This window comes from Plectropomus leopardus, chromosome 19 (assembly GCF_026936395.1).
Source record: "Plectropomus leopardus strain MGB_pleo_1.0 chromosome 19, ASM2693639v1, whole genome shotgun sequence".
Lineage (NCBI taxonomy): Eukaryota > Metazoa > Chordata > Actinopteri > Perciformes > Serranidae > Plectropomus > Plectropomus leopardus.
The window spans coordinates 7,040,270-7,062,405 of NC_142194.1; the positions used below are offsets into that span (position 1 = coordinate 7,040,270).

Sequence of the window (22,136 nt, forward strand, 5' to 3'; positions counted from 1 at the left end):
ATAGCCAGTATTTAAAATCGTATTATCTATATTTTTAATTGGACCAAATGCATGATTAAAGCACATATATTGCTTTTTGGCCTTTGACTCTAAGTGGTTGATGCATTTCTAAAAGCCGAAAATGTTTTGGGATAGTTATAAGAATGATGTTGTCAAAACAAGTGAAAATATTGCCATCTGCTAAAATAGAGACAGCAAGTCAAGTCAGTTTATATATAGACTACATTTAAGGGTTTGGTATGTGACATTCAGAGCTTTAATATAGCAGCAAACAAACTATGTAAAGATGTAATGGAATAATGGGATCCTGAACAGAGAATGAAGTCACGTAATCTTTGTGTGTGTTGAATTTCCAGCCTCTCCGTTTTTTTGTTGTAGTAGACGGTACAGCCATGCATGCATGTTCGTGCATATGAATCCCTGTGTGTGTAGACCAGCTAATAGCTGCCGCTGTGCACTGCACTCATGTAGCAGTTACAGGCGGTTAGCTGTTATAATGATGTTGTTGCAAGTGCGTGAGGCCAAACCAACTAATTCCCCCCTAAGTTGGCATCTGTTAGCTCTGTCAGCATTGTTGCCGTTTTTAGCATTGGTCATGCTGTTAGCACTGTTAGCTGCTAGCCACTGACTTAGCCACCTCCATGTTAACAATCATGTTCAGACAGTCTGTGTGACTCAGAACCTGAATCATAGTTGTGCACTAAATGTAAAAATTGAATCATTGGAAGCCATAGACTAAGTCCATATCAGCCTAAGGGGCTGGTTCAAAACAAGCCTGAGCCAGCCCTAACTATGAGCTTTAAACAGTGTCTGCTTTCCGGACTGAAACTGGACTACACATGTTAGACAACTGGACATGTTGACCAAAATACTTCAACAGAAAGGTTTAAAGGTAAAATTTAGTAGTTGGAATAAAAAACAAATACTTAAGTGTTTAGTTAGTTACTTACTAGGGGCTGGTTCAAGGCAAGCCTGAGCCAGCTCCTAGTAAGGCTGATACCAAGTCTGCTGGTTTTGGTTGCAAATTATACTTGGGTACTGGGATACATACAGGTCTAGTTTAATGAAAAAGGAAAGTCTAAATGTGGAGAGGGTGTCTGACTCCCAGACTGGACTGGACTACACATACTGGACAAATGGACATGTTGACCAAATGCTTTAACCGAAAGGTTGCAAGAGAGAAATTAAATAGTAATAATGAGCAACAAATGCTTCAGCTAGACTTGTAGCTATCCCAGAGCCCAAACACCATATGCAACCAAAACAAAAGGTGCAGCCACTTAGAGCTACAAGGAGCAAAAGGCTGCCACTGTGCAAGATTAAAAAAATTCAATTAAAAGGTAAATGTTCAGGCATATTGCCCATAAATACATTATATAATAGCAGTGTATACTCAAAAGCGATTGATGGCTCTTGAAATGGAACTTCCAGTTGAAGAGGAAAACCTGATACTGTCTATACTCGGGGCAGCAACTGAAAATGCTCCATCATCCTTGGATTTATATTGAGAGCACAGAATTGAGAGCAGTGATAAGCTGGTAGATCTGATGTGTCTAAAGGTGGAGTGAGGGCTTAGAAAACTGCATATGCCTGCATATTTGAAGAAGGAAACAAAAGTTGCTGTGTAATATTGTCTTGACTGGTGCATACAGTGTGCATATAGGCTTCTTTAATATAGTCTATGCACACAGCATCCATTAGTGCAGTGAAAGAAAGCTTTTATTGGCTCATAAGTTGCAGAGTAAATGTTGCTTTTGTTTACAAGCACACTCTTTCAATTACTATTCCCATACAGGATACATTGAGGCACACAATACAATGCCTCGCTCGCCACAGTCTGCTCACAACCCGACAGTGAAACTGAGTGGTCTGAGAGCTCAGCGGTCCTTGTGTGAACCGGATCTGTGTATAAAAATGCAATCATAATCACTGCTGCTGAACAGGAAATAAATCACATTGTCCTCTCTTGTCCTTAGAAGGTCTGCAGACGAGGAACTGTTGCATAAGTGTTATGAGGGAGGTGCTGCTGCTGTGGTGCTGTTTATTAGGTGTAGTTTATTAACCATGGCTCAGTGCTATCCTGGCTGCTGTCCACCATAGCAGCCCAGTGCCCCCTGTCTGCTGAGGCAAACAAAGAGCTGCTATGTGTCACACACACAGTTTAACTGTCTCACCAATCCAAAAACCCCCACTGTGCATCTATGTGCCAGTGCTGAGCAGAGAAAACGACAAGCCCGCCCGACACTCTCCCACCTTGCAAATTGATATCATACCACCATCCTACTGTGGTTGTTGTTGTGTTAGTCTGCAGAATCTTCAAACTGCGAATTAGTGTGAATGCATGTGTCACATAATGTATACACATCGTCATCGTCCATTGAAGCAGCAATAGTATGATGTAATATATCACTCTTCCTCCCCGCCTTCCCCTTGTTTGCAAAAGAGAATCCTGTGGGAGTGACTGCTATGAGCATGAGGGGTGGGACGAGGCTGCAAGAGCTTTTTGGAAAATGCTCTCTGGGGGAAGTGTAGGACGACAGAGGAAGGACATTCGTCTGACTTGAGATGGCTGATGAAATTGTGGATTCAGAAAGGCAGGGTTCATACGGTCATGAAAAACCTGGAATCATCATGGAATTTGCACATAGCAATTTTCAGGCCTGGAGAGGTTTTTGGAAACTAAATATACCCTAAAAGTTTTGGAAAAGTCATGGAATTTTGTTCCAAAACCTGTATAATAACACGTGAAGAAAACATGCCTGCCAAACCTTTGACATTTTTTTCTTTAAAAATCAACAAAAAAAGATAGAAAAAAAATCTTTTTCTTTAAGATGTGCCCCCCCTCCTTTTTGCACCACCCCCTTCCCTCTCATAAGTAATGAACAGCCCCTAAGTTATATTTAAATATTCAGTTCTAATCCTGCTCTGGATATATTATTTGAAAAATAAAAATTTAAGGAGTATTGATGGTTATTTCAGAGAATGTATGGTCTTTAAATTTGTCTCAAAGTCATAGAAAAGTCATGGAAATGTAAAAATGTGTATTAACCGTGGAAGGGCAAGGGGAGAAGCGGAAGGCGGGGTGAGAGAAAGGATGAGAGCGGGGAGGAATAAAAAGCATTTGAGAGACAAAAACTGTGCGACAAAGAGTAACAATAGGTAGACGAGTGGCACAAGTAAAAAGATGCAAGCAGCAAGTTGTCACCATGAGCCAAATTTTTGATGAGATTGCTCAAGTCACTGTCATGCACTGCCCCCTGTATTTCATATGTGGGAATGAGCAGAACACAGTTCCCTTTGTCTGCTGCCCCCTTTAGCTCTCAGACTATTTCAGACGCTGTAGGTGATGTAGGCAGGCCATCTCTGGGGCTGAGGGACACGGCGAGTCTGCTGCGCTCACGGCTGAGAAGAATGACAGACTGCTTTGTTGTCTGGAAGTCTTGGCACCAGACAGTATGTAAAGAGTTAAAGGTCCAGTGTGTAGGAATTAGGGGGGTCTTTTGGCAGAAATATAATAAGCATGTTTTCTTTAGTGTATAATGACCTGAAAATAAGATTTTTTGTGTTTTTGTTACCTTTGAATGAGCAGTTTTATCTACATGGGGAGCAGGTCCTCATCTACAGAGATCGCCATGTTTCTACAGTAGCTCAGAACAGACAAATCCAGTGGTGGCGCTTGCTGTAGGCAATATAGGCAGCTGGCTAGGGTGCCATTCCCAGGGGGGCGCTAAAATTATGCCTAGAAAAATAAAAAGTTCAAGTCATCACAGTCTGAACTACACACAATGCAAACTTTGATCACAGTTATGGTGGAGTCAAGTGCACATCAGAGGAGGGTATGTGGAGAGAAGAAAATAAAATACGCAACATATTTGTGTTAACATCGGCAGGTGGAGAGCTAATTAATGTTACCTCTAAGCAGCTGTTGGCTGCAACTAACAGCTCATTTATCACCCCCCTTGGATTGGCGCCCTAGGCACTTATATCACTTACGGCAAGTGCCGCCACTGCATCTGTCACTAACGTAGCATGCTATACATACTAGCACGCTACATTATTAAAATAACTCAATTTACATTAGGTTTCACATGAGAAATGAAAAGCGGTCTTTTGGGTTAAATTTCAGAGTTTGTTTGACCCCCCCACCCATATTGAAAAGAGCTGCCTTGTGCGTATGATACCACCACTAAGGGTGCCTCTGTGCGTTAGTTTCTGCACTGACACAGCGTCAGTATTTGATGAATAGGGAATGAGAACTGGCTGGTTCTAGCTGTTTTTGTCATTGGGTTTATTTGTTTTGGAGAGAAAGAGACCTCTGCAGATAATTTGACTCCCAGTAAAAACCTCTTAAGCAATAAACACTAATGAAATCCTAACCGGGAGTTCATGCTTGACACACTGGAGAAGTTTCAGCTGGTTGTGATCTGCAATACTCGCCACTAGATGCCATTAAGTCCTTCACACTGTCCTTGAAAGGAGGAGAAAAAGAGAGAGCAGAAGGTGCCAAAAGGAAGTATATACATTGGGGAAAAAGTAAGAGAGCACAGACAAAGAAAAGGGAGAAAATGGTCAATTGAAAGAGGTTGGGAGAAGGCAGAGGATGAACCAGATTTGGTAACTGAGCTTGAGTTACCTGGTCTATCATTAGAGGCATAATGAGGAGCAGACGGGGCAGCAGCTCGCCCCTGACAGGGAATGCAACTTTCCTACAAAGGCAAACATTGTTTTAGAGTCTTTAAGTAGGTAGACTCATGATGGCAAGAAACTTTGATGTATGCAATTAAAATGTCTCTGTTGCGTAATTAAAATGAGGTGATTTATCACTGCTTAGAGAAGCCACATGAATATAAGCTCCCCTTCTGCTCCTGATGGTGATTAAGGTAAAAGGTTTTCGTCTTGCAGATTATCATTGCTTTTAAGGCTGCATTATGTCGTATAAAGGAGCACGACTTAATCTCTTGATCGCTTTCAAAAGAGTTATTGCTATAAAAACGTCTGACTGTAGGTTTATGGTATGCATGGCCTCTTTATTCTGGCCATGCTGTTGCTGTTCAATCTACATTTGATAGTAAGAGAAAAAAAAGTAGAACATAAAATCAAGAGAAAATTTGCTGCTTAAAGTCTCATTTCCTGACTCTAAAGCCTGCTCTTGCAACTGTGCACATTAAACAAAAGAAAGGAAGTCATGGGGCATCCTGAGCCACACTGCACAGTATATACTCACATACTGAAACCTTTTTTCTTACACATGCTGTTATACATAAATATTTAGTTTCCTGAATTGCAGTTGAAGCAAAGTTCAGCTTTTAGGCATTTAGCCAAAGCATAACTGGATTCCTCCACAGTTTTAGTGGTGTATGAGTACTTGCCTTTAGGCTGTTGAAAATGTAAATAGTGCTTCTTAGTTTTGAAGGTTGCAGGATAACAACAATTTAATTCAGAGGGTCAAACTTTTGCTTTTTAGAGGGCATTTTGGGAAATCAACAGACGTTTTATCGTTATTGGCTGCATTATTTGTAAAGTCAGACATCTGGAGGCCTGATCTGATTAAGACTACCTCCATTAAATTCAGATTTGGCCTTATAAAACCCCCACAGGGACTTAAAGAGACGGTTCACCCTCATGTCAAAAATCCACATACTTCCTCTTGCCTGTGTTGCTGTTTATCAGTCTGGATAGCGTTGGTGTGAGTTGCTGAGTGTTGGAGATATCAGCCGCAGAGATGTCTGCCTTCTCTACAATATAATGGAACTGGACGGCACTCAGCTTGTGATGCTCAGAGCGCCAAAAAAATACATTTAAATGCCAAACTTTTGCACATCTGAGAGTCAACAGGTGCATAGAGGAGGACCATGGGCAGATTGTCGTAGAACAAATAAATCCTGTACACTGTCTGCTACATTTGCAATAACAGGACATTTTTTGGGAACAAGAACAACGTTTTGGTACGGAGACCTTTACTAGGTAATATGATGAAGGTCTCTGGTACCGAAATGTTCTTTTTCCCAATCAATTTCCGATCAAATCATGACCTGGTTACACAAGATAATCCACAGACCTTGTTGTGAGCAGTTCGATTTAGGAACTATTTTCTCTCTACCAAACTACACCCACCAACCACATCACAGTGCAGAAGGAAATGTGCATCTACTCATGGATGAGAGGCTTGTCTCCGTGACAGTGGAGATGTAGCATTAATGGTGTCCTCCTCAGCTGAGCTGTAACATAAGCTAGCTCAGTGGTCTCCAAGCTGAAAGGAGAAATATGTATGTTTGATTTTAGGGTGGACTGTCCCTTTAAACCGTCCGTACAGACGGACAGCTGCTCAGACAAATCCATAACTTTCCATTTTGCGTTCTCTCTGTTTTATAAGTGGCTTTAAATTGTTAAGCCACAAGCTGTTGTCAAGCATTAGAGTGTGTGTTTTGATGAAGTGTTAGGAGACTAAAAATAAGTACAGTGGATGTTTTTATTTGAAACCGCGGATGGTGGAATGGAAACTTTGCATAGCGGGGGGGGGATTGCAGCCAAAATCGGCCGAATGTGTGTGTTTGTGTTTGAAACGAGAGAGGGAGAGTGAACAAGAGAGAGGGCAGTTATTTTCTGGACATGCTAAAGAGGAAGGTGCTGCCCCTGTGACCTGACATATACGAGTGTCAGCCAACATGGCGGACACACCCAGCCGCTTTAAATGTCAACAAGTGACCGCTTCCTGCAAAAACTCAATATCACAACTGTTGATTTGAAATGAATGATGATATCTGTGACCAGTACCTCACATATTATACTTATATATAAAAAAATTGTCTCTTTTGCATCCAATGTCGGCCGCTTTAGGAATGCTGCTGGCCTTTATTGGTGCCGGTTCTGGTAACACCCAAAGCATCTGAGGCATGCCAGGCCGGGTGGGCTTGCCATTTATAAATACACCCCTCTAAACGTGTCCCATATTCACTGTGTGGTTTTTACAGCCACATGGTTTGCCGCTCAAATAAGATGAAGAGGAGGCTTACGTGTATTTGCATTCATCATGTGCTTGTATGTGCATGTGTCAGGGCAACCAGTCAACAAGATATCAGACAGGTCGCCGCTACAGTAAGAGTCGTCATAATTTACGCTCCCTGGCTGTGTATTTAGAGCCGGTGAAAAGCTGTCCCTGGCTTTCTGCAAATATGCTTCACATGCAAACACATCAGCTCCAGTGCAGGATGTGTTTATGCAGTCATAGGTCACATCTACACCTTCGCTGGGACGACTCAATCAATTTAAACTTTTTTTAAGGTCTATCTTAATGCTACACTGACATGCCATTTGTACTGTCTATACTGGCTGTAAAGTGAAACCTTCACAGTGTTAAACTGAAGCTCTATGATGCTTCAGCATTCTGAGTTAGCCAAATGAAGTGGATACTTCCAAAGTTAGTCTTTCTAGTATAAAATTCCCTTTTTTATGTCCCACGAATCAGTGTTGGCTGAACTTTGTAGTGTAAGTATAGCCAGGATTAGAAATTATTTATTCTGTGCCGACAGAGTAAATAATTACAGCGACCATTAACTCTCTCAAACTCACTTTTTCATGAAGTTGAGTTCAAACGGAAAATCTTCCACATGCTCCTTCTCAGATGCGTCCAACCTGTTCTCATTGTTGTCACACCCCTCGGTAACTCTTAAGGCCAACTTAAACATCTTAATGTGACACACAGTGGTCTCCTTAGTGAAACACATGGCCAACGTTCTGAAACGGTCCATTTAGGTTTAGGCAACAAAACTTCTTGGTTACATTTAGATAAAAGATCATGTTTTGGCTTACAATAAGTACAATTTTTATGGTGTTACTGTTAGATTTCATGTAACGTGACGCCCATATATAAGTCATGCAACCATATGTTGAAACAAGGTTGACTTTGTGTTTGACAGGACATGAACAGTGGTCTCCAGGTTGAAAGTCCTGTATTTGTTTGGCCCATCCACCTCCCTTTCCTCCAGCGCTACTCAGACTTTCTCTCTCTTCATAACACGTCAGTAGCTCTCAGGGTGGGATACTGCCACCGCCAGCTTAACAGTGGGCAACATTAGCTGAAAGCCCGCTGCATCTCATAAAGACGCTAAAGGTTGCCTTCAGCATTGGTATCACACGCCATAATAAAGCATCAGCATTTGTTAGGTTAAAAGAGAGGCAGTTAGGGTCAGGGAAAGGGGAAGGGTTACATCTTGTGAATTATGTCTCCATGTATAATATATTATGTGGTGGACTATTGCTACAGTTATTCACTACAAATTTGTAGCAGGTTTCAGTAACTGTTGTGTTGGTGGGTTTGTCTTGAATTGGCGGTGGGGGCAGTTTGTAGGGGGGCGTCATGTAGACTCCAAACAGAATGTGGCTGCAGCTATACATGTCTCCTGCTATCCACTTCATGGCAACTTTAATGATCAGTAAGTCAATAGGGCATGCAAAAGGTCGAACTGATGTGAACAAAGTGAATATTTAGAGTGCCTTCTGCTGGACCTCAAGATAAACTATGTCAAATGTCTGTAAATTTTGAATTTTAACAGCTTATAATGGTTCAAATATTACATTTCTTTGCACGTTACATCAAAATATCAACTGTTAAAGTAAATCTTTTGCAATTTTGTGACTCTCTGGAGGCTTCTCTGTTATGTTACAGTTATCAGGATGAAGATTATTTACCTTTACCTTTACTTAACTACAGTGCATTACTTGTATTGTTAGAATAAATCAAACATGATTACATTAAGTTTAATAAACCCAACGATAAAGCTCCCAGGCTATCATGCTATAGTTTAATTGCTTTTTGTCTTAATTACATTCAAACGTTCAGATGGCCTCTGAGTGATGATCTGAAAATGAATCAGGCTTTATTTTAATGCTGAGAAAAGCATGTTTTTGAATCATAAATAGACTTTTTAACATGACAATAACAAGTGTAAGAAGATTGATGTACTGTGTCTGATTCCAGATGGCCAAGGGCATACAATAAATACTCAAGGGTTGTAAGTTCGACCTAAACAAGTTTCACTGCACTCCTCCAAAATAGCTGCTCTGTTTCTAAGCCAAGACATCAGCGGCCCTTTGACCTTCTGCAGCACCGCTAGGAATGTGCAGAGGTGTAGATTTAAGGCTTCTGAGCGCAGTTTGTCTGAGCAACACCTCTGTCAGATTCGCTGAGTAATTCATACCTGTTAGGCATGTGAATGGAAACCTGACATAACTTAGATTGCAGCCAGTGTTGTTAAGTATGTGTGTAGTGAATTGTAGAATGAAAGGTGTGCAGTGTCAGGCCGTTTTCTGCAGCACCTGCACACATCTGACAGTTCAGTGATGGGGACAAACATTTTTAGAAGTAAGGCGGGAAACAAGACAGAAGCTGAATTGCTGTCATTTGTTCTACTGTAGCAAACCATGTGAGCTGAACAGTCTTGCAAAAGAAGAAACTGCTTGGTTTGCAGCTTTTTCCTGAGATTAATCTTAAAAAAAACTATACTATTTTTTCCCCCTTCATAAGAGAAATAGTTTGCAGATGTTTTTGGTTTTTTGAGTCGGAGGATACATGCAGTGCCCGAGTAAATAAACCCTTAACTTAAAGTGGAGGTGTTGGATTCCACTGTGTGTGGTCCTCGAGCAAACGTCTTTGCCACTTGCACGCTTCACAAAAAGGTTCCTGGAAATGAGATAGATTGGGGTTAATCGTCTGAATTTCTCTGCGGTTTTACAAGCTTCTGTATCACTCTTCATTCTTACCACCCTAATATTCTGGTTAATCATTCAAATACTGTCATGCATAAGTGTTGGCTTAAGTAGAAGAGTGACCCCCTCAGGGCAGAACTACTGACTGTGCTGGAGAAGAGTTTGTTCTTTTTTTCCACTTACAGTGAATAAATCCTTACTTTTAATGGCGCCGGTGTAACGGTTAACTTTCTGCCAACAGCGAATTGTTGACCAAAAACTTAAAGTGCACACTAAAAATAATAAACACCTGCAAGCGAGTCAGACGCTTCAGAATAAAAGCACCATTGGTCCAGCTTTAATGTATTTCATTATAACAGTACTTTATTCAGCTCTACTGTAACAACTTTATTTAATGTTACTATATCATTACTTTATTTAGCTTTATTATAATAGTACTTTAATTAACTTTGTTATAACAACACTTTAAAATGATCACAGTGCTTTATTTGACTTCATTATAACTACGTTATCTAATTTTGTTGCAACTACTTCATCAAATTTTAAATTTATCTAGCTTTATTATAACAATACTTTTCTTAGTTTTATAATGATAATCCTTTGTTTGACTTTATTATTAATATTTTTTTATGTTTTAATTAATTATGACTACTTTTTTAACCCCATACAACAGTGTCTTGTGTACCTTATATAGTTTATAGTGACAGTGTTTTAACTTTACATTACTTTATTTAAAATTATTACAAAAATATATTGTCTAACTTTACCTTTACAGTACTTTATTTAGTAGTTTAGTTTTTTAGTGGTGTACAGTGTAGAGGAGATTTGGAAATATTGAGACATATATTGTGCGTCGTGATGTATACTCAGTCCAAGTGGAACTCGTGAACTCGTTTTTATGACAATTGAAGTCGTGTACAAAAAGTCATAAACTCAGAGCTCTCAGAAAATTTAATCTTACGAGGTCATGAATACCACATCGGGGGGGCGTTCAAATGGTCACTTCTCTTGAACAAGTTAAACATGGCCCCATTTGAATGAAGCAATAGCCCAAATATATTGTGATATGATTTTTAGGCCATATCGCCCAGAAATGCTTCCAGACATTGAAAGACTTTGCTGTCAGTCCTCTCTTGCAGTTATAGTTCCTCAGCAAATCCTCCACACACGCTTGTTAGACATCTTTTTCTGCACCAACTTTCCAGTGTCAAAAAGTTTTTAACTGTGACTTTGCACTTAGAAACTGCCCTTTTTTTCCATCGTTTTGGAGAACCTTTCAAAGAGCCAGCAGTCTTCTGCTGATACATGACCGAGGAGGCCAGTCGGAGGTTTTGAACAGCCGGCTTAATGGCCCATTAATCTGCCAGTGGCTATGACCGCTGTCAGTCAACACGGGGTCCGCTCGGTTTGCTAAGTAAATGTTAGGGAATATGAATCGAGCCTGTAAATGCTCACAAAGGGCTCCTTTTTCACGTTTTTATTGCTCACTAATAAAAAATAATACAAAAGAAGTCAAAGTCTGAAAGAATTCACTGCCTTTAATGTCATGCTTACTTAGCATTTGTATTGCAGTGTTTGTTTTAGCTTATAGACCTGCACTGTACAGACGAGGAGGATAAAAAAAAATCTACTTTTAGCCTGATGACCAGTCCAACCCTTTAGATGGAATGACTTTTGGAGCAAACCCAATAATTCAGCACGGCATCCTACAGGAAATCTCTATGAGATGCAATGAGAACTAAATTCTCAGGCAGAGCTCCAAAATACAGAGACAGGTCGCAGATGTGTGAGATTAACCAATGAGACTGAGGAATTTCAATATGTCTCCTTCTTACTGTCTCATGTCTACATGGTAACGATGGCGAAATGGAGATGGTGGCCTTTTAGGCTGTTATCTTAGCAATTTGATTTCGGGGATGGAGTACTTGACCCTTCACCTGAATCTTTATTCTGGCGACAGTCTGTCTCGCGGATCACTTTCAGTCCTTGTAAAACAGACAAGAGACCATTTCACCTTCACATCTCATTTGTGGTTTTGCAGGAAATGACTCGGGCTTTAGCAATTGGGCTTTTTATTTAATAATGTTGTAACTAAACCACTCTGGGTTTTAAAGCTGCGCCATATCTCAGCGGCCGTGAGCACGCATTAATTAAGACAAATATCAGGAACAGTGGATGCAGAATAAGGAATTGGGTGGAGTGATACCATTAGGGAGGATACCTGGCTCCTGTGGGTTGGACTGAGTCCTCACAGGGTTTCAAGCAAAGACTGTATAAAATAATGGAAGTAGCCACCTTGATGTCGCTTATTGAGATGTGGAGTCCCATTTTCAACTTAAAATACTCCAAATATGGACACTTGGTCAATGACCCTCAGTTACCCATACACTGACACAATAAGGCACCCTTCAGCAGTAGTATAAGAAGCACCATGTGGCAGCATTTTTGACACCTCAGGCAAAGAACGGGAAAGTGCGGATAGAAACTGACTTTCATGCGGGAACCTGCATCCCATGTGAAACCAAAAATCTAATTATTATGTTGTGCGACGCATGTCACAAATGTACTTATTTTAAGACAAACCATGTTTTTTTTCCAAAACTTAATCTCAAAGTTTTTAGATTTACATTTTAAGTTTATTTTGGAAAAAAGACTATGCATTTAACAAGCAGACACTACATTTCATGTGACATTGGAAGTTGTTTAAAAGAAACAATACATGTAATGAGCATTAATGGACATGAATCCCTGAGTGTCCAAACTGATTCTGGAGTGTCATATTTTGACATGTAGGGCCTCTGAACAAGAGTTGGGAGTGAGAATGTTTTGGTTTTCAAGTCTCAAGTTTGACATGTAGGCCAACATCATGAGTGCTGAACTGTGTAAAAATTCACCTCTGTACAGTTGTCATGAGTGGGTAATTTAGCTATAAAGCCCCAAACAGTTTTTTTGCACAGAAATGTTTATTTCTGAAGCAAATTTCTAACTGGGTGTCTCTGGTGATTGACTCGCTTTCGGAGCCAGCCCCAAGTGGCCACTCAGGGAACTGCAGTTTTGGCACTTCTGTGTAGGTGTCATTTTTCAGGCCTGTAGGTTGCTGTTTGGTTTCGAGACTGTAGCCCTTCAATCCTTCAGTTTTGGCTAAAACTATGGGAACACCTCCTCACACATACACATGCACATCTGGCAAAAAATAAACACTTGGCGGGAAAAGGGAGGGTGCAGATGATGGAGTAGTGAAGTATCCGTCCATTCCATTTCCTCCTCTGTGTCTCGTCACGAAATCCCTCTTGACCCCACCTCGGCTTTTTTTTCATTCAGAGGGAGAGAATGCGCGGGGCACGCCTGTGTTTTCTGTAAATATCTTCGGTCTCCTCTCTGCCACCTCCTCCCAGGGCAAAGACGGAGCCAGCCGAGCGCCCTTCCTCCCCTCAAGCATCCTCATGGGGAAGGAAGCTGACCCTCTCCACCCTGTATGAGGTTAAATCCCAGAGGGGGGAGGAGAAGGGTGTCGGCGCAGTCCCTTCGACTGACAGCAGGAAACACGAGGAGGAAACAGAAAGGAAGTGTGCGACTGTTTTTCCGTAGTAACAGGCAGGATGTGTAAGGTCAGCGTGGTGTTGGGAAGCTTTGGCATGTCAGGGCTCTGCAACCTCACATTCTGTAAAAACACCCTCGAATCTCTCGGTATCTCACTTACTATGAATGTTTTTGGCATTCTTCATTCATTCTTTCACCTTTTTGGAATAAATCAAACCGATTTGCATTCAAAGGTTTAAAAAGGGATCTGAGAGCAGCACAAGAATCACAAGAGTGGTGTCGCTCCAGATTTTGAAGGACAAGTCTTCATTTGTAGACCCCTGAATTCAACCCTCAAAATCGCTCTAAAGAACAATATGCCCTTTGAGAAATACCAGTGCTGCTCGGACGTGATACGTACAAAAGGCGTTGCTCTGTAATGTTTACTGAAACAAGGGCCTTATATCCAACATACCAACGCTCACCACATTACCAAGTGCCATTATTATAATCACATCCAGCACTACTCATGAATTCCAGAGCAGAGCGGTATCCAAGGCCACGCTGTACACTATATTACATACTTCCTGTGAGCTCTGCTATTCTTTGGATTCAGTCCAAGCGAAGACACTGTCAACAGTTTTCATCAAACATATCCATCCCCTCTTTGTCTATTGCATTAAAAGGCAGACACAAGACATTTTATTCAATATTTTGTCCAAGCTCATGCATCCTAGTTGACTTGACAGCAAGACTTAATTCCTCTTGAGACGTTTTGCCAAGTTTGAATGGAAGTCTGTTTTGTTAAATTATAATCAAGTGAGCTGCATATCAAGCAAAATTGACTAATGAATACAATATATGAAGAAAGGTCTTGCTGATACCTCATTAGATTACCGAGGGCACACTTGGATTACCTTTGACTTTTTTACAGGCTATATGCTTTGCTGTATGTATTCGTCACTTTGTATGGTGTTGAATCCTCATTGTTGTGTTACCAGCAGTTGCTTTCAGTTAGTTGTTTTGTTGTTGCTAGGGGCAACCCCTTCTGGCACAGCAGCAGTTCATCTGACGTTCTGACCCTCGAGCCTTTTATTACATCTGTGACCAAAAAAAGTATCGACACACATCTGTTGTGTTCTCCCCAAGTTGTTGCTGATTCAAGTGTATGTTCTCTTTTTATGCCTCCGTGCTGACGATAGCTGTGGCTGGAGGCTTTATTTTTTGGGGCTGCCTGTCAATCCCGTTCTTGTGAATTCGATATCTTAAGAACACCTTCGAAAATTTACAAACGTCCACTTTGACACAAGGATGAACTGATTAGATTTTGGTGGTGAAAATTCAAAGGTTCACTGTTACTGTGTCTGTCTCATTCTTGTGAAAATGATATCTCAAGAACACTTTACGGTATTTCTTCAAATTTGGCACAAACTTTCCCTTGAATGCAATATCTCAAGAAGGACTTCAGGGAATTTTCTTAAATATTGCACAAACGTCCACTTGGACTAAAACATGAACTGATTAGGATTTGGGTGGCCAAAGGTCACTGCGATCTCCCAAAAAATGTTTCTGGGCACAATTTAAGAATTAATATGCATAATCTGACAAAGTTTTACACTAATCTTGGGTTTCCACCTTCACACTTGAAAGATAAACAACCAGCATGATAAAACATAATGTCGATCTTTTACTGGTAAAACTGTGATTCTTCTTGCCATGACAGATAATGTAACTAACATGACAGCTACACTTTTTTGTAGTTTACATTCATTTTTACATCACTTTGGTGCACTTATCATGTCTCACCTTAGCCCAGTGACTTGAAATCACTATTGTTGAATTTATTATTTTCAATACATAAATAACTTAATGTTAAATTCTTTTTGTTTTTTGTTACTGCAGTGACCCTGACCTTCATCTTTTGTTCCTGACATCAAACCCCATTCATCAATGCTGAGTGCCACCAAAAAGAGCATCGGCAGATAACACCCACGATTTAAGAACAGAAGGTTGGTCCCTTTTTCATTACTGAGCGGTTCTTTAAAACTTAATGCTATGTTGAACTGCTCACTCCACACGTTCAAATGCACAAACAGGAGGTCAACAATTAATTTTGCCACCTGGACAAACTTCCATCATGTTTTAAGAAAAATATTCTTGCTTGGTTTCTCGCTGGTTTGAGGGTTCCCAGGGCTTTAGGCCTGCTGAAAAATAACCAAAGCTAGAAAAAAAAGCATAGTCCGAGCACTCAAAGCTGCGCGACTTGGGGTCCATTTCCGAGCTTTTATTATTCTTTCACTGAAAGCCCTTAATGTGCGGCTGTTATCCCCTTACTTAAATGTGCTTTGCTCAGCTGAAAATGACTGGGAATGCCTGAGAAAAAAAAACACCTGTCAGGCTCATTAATTATAATTTATGAGTGCCCAACCTTGGACCTTGACTTGATGGGTAATTTCAAACAGCTTTCAAAATCAAACTATATGTCGGTGGAGGTTATAAACACAACAGTTTCGGAGCTGTATTGTCCTCTGTAAAACATCTCTCTCTCATGTTGTCTGTCACTTTTTGGATGTTCTTTGCTGTAAGCTCAATCACAACACCACATACACTCGCACTCATTAAAGGCTGGCTTCAATACGCACCCATCTCGGTTTGTTTGACCACTCTCTCATGAGGGAAGATTAATTGGCTGGCTCGGCTCGGCTAAACTAAATATTTAAGTGTTTGAGGTGCGTGTGGTTGGCTTCAGACCCCTCGTGATGGTCTATACTTGAACCTGGTTTGTTTTTCTCAGCCCACGCTCCAATCACACCCTCTGCATGGCAACTCCCCGTCATGCTCACATATAAATTTTAAATCACATGCACATTACTTTGTCACATGTATGCAATAGCCTCAGGGAAGCACAACATGAGCCAAAGACAGCCAGCCAACATGTGTTTTTTTTTCTTTTTTACTGCTTTATGTGCACATGAATGACATGAATGCTCTTTACTGCTCGCTCGTGGATACAATACAGTCTAATTACAGGATAAAATTATGGATTAGAAGGAATTACACGCCTGCAGAGACTAAACAAAGGATGAAATGATTGTAGATAAGTCTGGGAAAGATTTTCACTGTTTGTTCAAAGGTGCATTTAAGAGATGCTACATTTAAGGACTCAACATAAGAGCTTCTCCTGATCTGTAATCCATAACCCTCTAAAATTACAGCCCACCGAGCGCCAAATTCTGGTTAAAATCAGCCTTTGCCAAGTCAATTTCGAGGGGAGTAACAATATAATTTTACATTTAGAAAAAGAGACATTTAAAATATTTTTGCTGGATGTAAGGGCCCTGACAGACCCACCCAGCAGTCAGTGGTAGATGAAGTACCTGAAAGCCATACTTAAGTACAAGTACAGATATCTTACCAGTTAAAGTCTCCTATTAGAATATTACTTGAGTAAAGTATCTGATATTTACTGCACGCAAGTATCAAAATTCATTTTATGATATTAAATGTACTTAAATGTAAATGTATGAGTAAATGTTAGCAATAAAAAAGTTAAGGAAGGAGGAGAGGAATATAAAAATATAAAAAAAACCAAAATACTCCAAAGTACTAGAACAAACTCATAATACTTTGTTACAATAATACTTTGTTACATTACACCACTGTGTAAGTGGGCTTCTGTTGTCGTAGTTTTGGTGTTGTGTCTCGTGACGTTGACCCTCGTCGGCACTTTGTCATTTCAACATCAGGTTGTGTTGTTAATGTGCTAACAGGCTAACTAGCATCTCTCAGTCTTCTAGTTTCTCATTTTGAATGACATAAGTGGTCCTTGGAAACCTCGTGGTATGAATAGTAAAAGTCAAATGAAATGTTTTCCAGCATAAGTGATTTTTCTTATTAAAAAGCTCATAGTTTGTGTTCCATAAAGTCCTTCACAGCTGTTTGATTTCACACTCGCTTATGTGAAATAAACACCAATCTGTATGCAAGTTTGTGTAAACATCTGACTGTCAAGTGCATAGCTGAGAGCAGATGATGACGTGAACGTGCATTAAAAGAGAAGAGCTCAATCAGCCGATATGACCTTCACAACAAAGAGATCTCGTAACACCTGCAAAGAATTATTTTAAACTGAATTACTCATCAAGACAATGAAGAAGAAAGAAAATATGACATTCTTTGAACGTGCTTGTCTTCATGCTTTTACTCCAAGAAAAGCAGAGACGGTCAGATGAAAAATGACTTTGAGGAATGCCAACGAAATTAAAATCTGACACATGGAACATTTGATTTCGTCATTCGGTTTCAAAAGATTTGTTGTAGATTGTGAGAAAATAAAAGTTTCCATTTAAAAATGTCAGTCTGTGAGAATTATGCTGAAAGTTGAACAGCTGAAACAATAATGTTCCAAACAATCATCTCTGATGCTTTAATAGCTTAATCACAGTCATCACAACATTATGGAAAATATAATTTTAGGTGTATTTGTAGTATATATTACCTGTGATTACTCTTTTTTTGTATGGCGATTTTTAATGAACTATTTTAACAGCGTGTCTTGTCTGTTGTATATTTTGCTCCAGAGAATGATATATCGCTTCCACGTATACCGAGTGTGTACTGTGAAAAATCTTAAAGGTGGGAATCAGCGGTCTAGAAAGAGAGCGTGGGTAGAGAGCTTGCAGAAAATATCGAAACTATTGAAAACATAACAGAACAGATGGTAGCATGAAGGAAAATGAAGCTGATGAGGGTATCACGCTGAGATAAATCATATGCCAATGAGAGGAGTTTTTTCATCTCTGTATCTTGAGCTTTTATCATCCCTTTTTAAGGTTTGATTGACAGCTGCAGAACAGTACATAGAAAAATGTCTCCTGCATGCACATGTTGTAGTGTCATGCTTTAGATGCTTCAGATGAGTCTCCAGTCAAAGCCAAAGCACTGATGAAAAGAGGTCAGTAAATGGAAAAAATGTTGCAGTCTAACAGCCACTAGCTCCATCTGCTGGCCATCAATACACATTAAAATTGAAGAAAAGGACACTGTAAGGCATATTTATTTATATAGCACATTTCTTACTCTGAGGAAACCCAAAGTGCTTTACAGATCAGCCAAGTCACAAAACATGCCCCAAAGGTCTGCACCAATAATAAGTTCAATTCCATTTCAGTTCCAATTTTCCAATCTATAAAGCCCATTAATCACAAATTACAATTCAGCTCAGAGGCTTTTACAGCAGAGCAAATTGAAGTATCAACTCTTTCTTTTTGTTTGGTCTGTCCATACAAAACAAAACAAACCAAAAAAAATCTGCAGCTTGTGCACACAAACAGAAAGTGCGTCTTAAACACAAATCTCAACAGCTATTGCTATTGAATTTCAGCTCGATGTGTCATGTTTCTTAATATATCATGTTGTTATTTTTTTATTTAAAACTGACTAAGAAATGCAGTCCAAATTTTTCCAGTCCCAGTTCAAAAACGTGTATATTTAGCCCCAAAATATAAAATTAAATGAAAATGTATTGTGCATATGAGTCCAAATGCTCCCATTAATACACATATATATATATATATATATATATATATATATATATATATATATATATATATATATATATATTATAGCCAAGCAGACACAGGTTAAAGCAGGGTACCCCTGGGCTCTTACATGTCAAATTTAAGGCCTTAAAAATAATTAAATTTGTCAACAAAGTCTTAAATTTCGTTTACAAAGGTCTTTTTTTCCCTATGCGTCCTGCTGTGTTTTGGATGTTATCAGACTGTCTGTGATGGTTCCTGTTTTTACTCTGGTGCTCTGCGCTGCTCTCACACGTTTTTACATCATATCCTTCAGATGTTTGCCAGTATGGCCTTGAAGCTGGTATTAACTTTAATTCTAGGTGGTATGAAAAAGGTCTTAAAAAGTCTTTAATTTAAATTTGAGGGGCTAGCCTTGTAAAGAGATAGACCATCACAAAAATTTACATTTTCCCTCCTAGCTGTGCTACTGAAGAAGTATTTCACCGATAAAAAGAGGGTCCTCACATAAAACTAGGCCATCTCCGCAGTAGAAAGACACAAATACTTTTAAAATTGGTGCTACATGACCAAAGAAAACCAGGCAAAAGGACTGTGGCATTGACTCTTTTACCTCAAAAGGTAGAAAACCTACAACTATCATAATGTATTGCACCAATAAACGCTCCTGCTGGTGGGTGATGTAGTGCGACTTTGTCCGTTCGCACAGACAAGGTCGGATCTTATATTATAGTTAAACATATTACTGTTTGATCTCTATTTGTTTTGGTTTTTATTTTGCAGGAAGCAGTATGGCGCCCACTTCCTGTTCACAGATTATCACCATTACAGAAAAACGGGGCACTAAAATACATGTTAAAAAGGCAATGCTGTAACGTAATCCTGATTTATATGCGATCAGCATTGCCTAGTTTTACCGTTTGATTGGATTTCGGTCCTAGTTTGAGAGACAGAGAAAGGGGCGGATATGTGCAGCATTTGCAGGCAATTCAAAAATGCGCAGAAGGAGGTGTGCATCTACTCACGGACGAGAAGCTCATGACAGCGCAAGACGTAAACATTAATGGCGTCCTCCTCATCTGAGCTGTTATTTATATTTGATTTTGGTTTGAGCTGTCCCTTTAAGTCTTACATAGTAGAACAACATTTCAAGGATGTGTTGAAAGACTTTCTTTTATGGCCCTATAGTTGATTAATTCAGGACATGATGCTGTAAAGTAGATGGAGAACATCAAACAAGAGAAAAGCAGGGTAAATATTTACAGCACAGCACACAGACATTAATTTTTTAGAAGGATATTTCATCTTGCTGGCAATAACACAGACTGTTCCACGCGGTCGCTCCAGTGAGTCACCATTCTGATCCAGCTATTTGTCCTCCTCCAGACTGAGACAAAGAAGATACATTACTGAAAGCACAATTTAGAAATCCTCTTAGCTGTCCATGCAAATACATTCTGTATGCTTTTTTTGCTGTATTGTGTAAATGACAAGCCATAAGGGTAGGGTATTAGTGTAATTGGCGATTAGGGAACATTTAGTGGCTTTAGATGTGAATAATGTATACAGAGAATGTTATCCTTGATTCTGGCAATCCATAAAACAAAATACTGGGTTGAATATTTTTGGATAAACGATAACTAGCATTCTGGCCAACATGTCAAGTACTTATATTTTTACATTGATGTATATTGTAGTAACATACCTTTTCATGTGCATATGTTTTGCATGTAAAATGAAAAGAAGGCAGGAGGCTGTGCTTTAGACAATTCAGTGAAAATAGGATTTTGAGTTTTTTCTTTCTCACAATTTTCTCTTCACTTCCAGCCGGATATTCCTGCAAATAACATTCGCGCAATCATATATTATAATAGCGGTTGTTTGAAATTTCACCAAACACTCTCACATTGGGGGAGCTATGTTTTGTTTTTGGGAGAGAATGAGGATAGAAAAACCATGAATAGTATTTCCTACAGATGTGTCTGTGGGATCAGCTGTAGCTTTGTGTATTTGCAGAATATCCCTTTTCCCAACACCAAACCAACAAAAAAGCCTATGTAAATGTGATATTCAAAGTAGAGAGAAAGCATGTTTTGAATAAAAGTAAGCTGAAGTTCTTTGTAAATATGGAAAGGGATGTGTTACGGACACCTGGAAGGATGTAAATTTACATTATAATTGACTAGATTGGGCTTAATGCAATACTTCATCTCCCAAATGACCATATGTATGTATGTGTCTGTTACTCATCCATTGTTACTTTGAATTAGTTAAGAGAACTTGGTTTTTCTCGTATGCACGTAAGTAGAAAGAAGAATCACAAAATGGAGAAAAATCATGATGAATTGAAGTCGCAAACGAATGAAGTTTACAGACTGTCACACATCTCATGCAGTATAATCCGAGCCAAATTTATCCAATTGTATGCTTAGTGCTTCCTGAACAGACAGCTCTCTCTGACTGTGAAATGAACAAGAAGTGAAACTCATCTACACTAACTTCGATTTCAGACTACGCTGACAAAAAAAGTCATTTTACCTCTCTGAACACAGGAGCTGCTGGTCTGCTGCTGCCTGGATCAGTTAATGTGTTGGTGTTACTATGTGACTTCGGTGTTTTAAAGGGCTGATTTGGATTTACTAAAGTCACAAAATAACACAAACAACCTGCCAATTCAAGGCAGCAATAGACCAACAGCCTCAGTGTCTAATACGGTACAATTACTGATTTCATCAATGAAGTCTTGACATGAAGAGACCAAAGATACATTTCATGTTTAGTTCAGTGCATGAGTTGTGTGAGAGTTTTATAAACAGATGTGTTGATGTAGTTTTGCTGTTGATGACCATGGACCCCAACCGCTTCAGTAAATGGGGAATCTTCTTCATTTCTGGATTCTTTGTTCACCAGAGGCAGGCGTGAAAAAAACAATATGTTCTTCACAAATTAAACGTAACACAGGGTGAGTAACTGATTATAAAATTATCATTTGGGGGATGAAGTATTCCTTTAAGATCAATGCGTGTTGCTGTAAAGTAACACTGCAGAACAATTATTGGACTTTGGATTACAAGCCCTGGTTACTTATGAATCAGTGTGAAATTTAATAAACGTCCCCCACCCTTTATTTATACCAAACATATGAAGCATATATGATTGTATATGAAGACAACAAACTCTTGAACTTGTTGTGTCACTGCCATCTGTAGCTGATCTTTTAAACTTTAGACCAAGAGCACATTAATATCTCCCCACCAGCATATTGGCTCTGCAGAAAAAACCATCCAGGAAATCCACATGCATTAATATAAAAGTAACACTAGAGGGCGGTAGTAGCACACAGGTTATTTTTGTTTACTTAGGTTCAGAAAT

The 22,136-nt window shown here is 39.5% G+C and overlaps 1 long non-coding RNA gene across 1 annotated transcript in view; it reads left to right on the forward strand.

The window, feature by feature from the left end:
* Window positions 1-22,136, forward strand: part of LOC148186293 (uncharacterized) — a 154,093-nt gene that overhangs the window by 96,875 nt on the left and 35,082 nt on the right. Inside the window, exon 4 of the long non-coding RNA XR_015774945.1 lies at window positions 15,127-15,233. This is a non-coding gene — a long non-coding RNA (uncharacterized LOC148186293). The remainder of the gene's footprint in view (window positions 1-15,126; window positions 15,234-22,136) is intronic.